This window comes from Seriola lalandi, unplaced genomic scaffold (assembly GCF_002814215.2).
Source record: "Seriola lalandi dorsalis isolate HSWRI2012SDOR001 ecotype SW California unplaced genomic scaffold, Sedor1 jcf7180002054917, whole genome shotgun sequence".
Classification (NCBI taxonomy): Eukaryota; Metazoa; Chordata; class Actinopteri; order Carangiformes; family Carangidae; genus Seriola; species Seriola lalandi.
Genome location: NW_019525469.1, coordinates 933,536 through 934,100, shown reverse-complemented (window position 1 = coordinate 934,100; position 565 = coordinate 933,536). Strand labels below are relative to the sequence as shown.

At 52.6% G+C, this 565-nt stretch overlaps 1 pseudogene across 1 annotated transcript in view; it reads left to right on the top strand.

Annotated features, from left to right (window-relative positions):
- Positions 1-565, top strand: part of LOC147817685 (uncharacterized) — a 5,036-nt pseudogene that overhangs the window by 3,432 nt on the left and 1,039 nt on the right. The gene's annotated exons all lie outside the window — the stretch shown is intronic.

The following is a 565-nucleotide window of genomic DNA, read 5'->3' as shown; positions in this document are numbered from 1 at the left end:
CACACACACACACACACACACACACACACACACACACACACACACACACACACATACATACACTAACACACACACACATGTACACAAACAGTGCAGTGTGACATCAGTCGTAACCTGTGTATGTCTCCATGTGTGTCTCTTGTCTGTGTGTTAACGTGTGTGTGTTTGCAGAGTGCGGGTCAAGGCCGTACCGGAGTTCTCGTATCGTGGGCGGTCAGGCGTCAAGGGAGGGCGAGTGGCCCTGGCAGGTCAGCCTCCACATTAAGGGCACGGGTCATGTGTGCGGAGCGTCGGTGCTGAGTCGCCAGTGGGTGCTGACGGCCGCTCACTGCGTCCAAGACAATGGACCAAACAAGTAGGAGCTCCTCCATGAACCATCAGAGCTGTTTGAATAGTTCATCAAACCAAACTGAAGTGAACGAGCCTTAAAGAATATTCCTGAATTGATTCCACTGCATTCTCCTGCAGCTGTCAGCTCTGACCTCATGACTGTGTGTTGATGCAGGAACTCGCAGGCGGACCAATGGGAGGCCTTATTGGGTCTGCACGTGCAGAGTCAGACCAA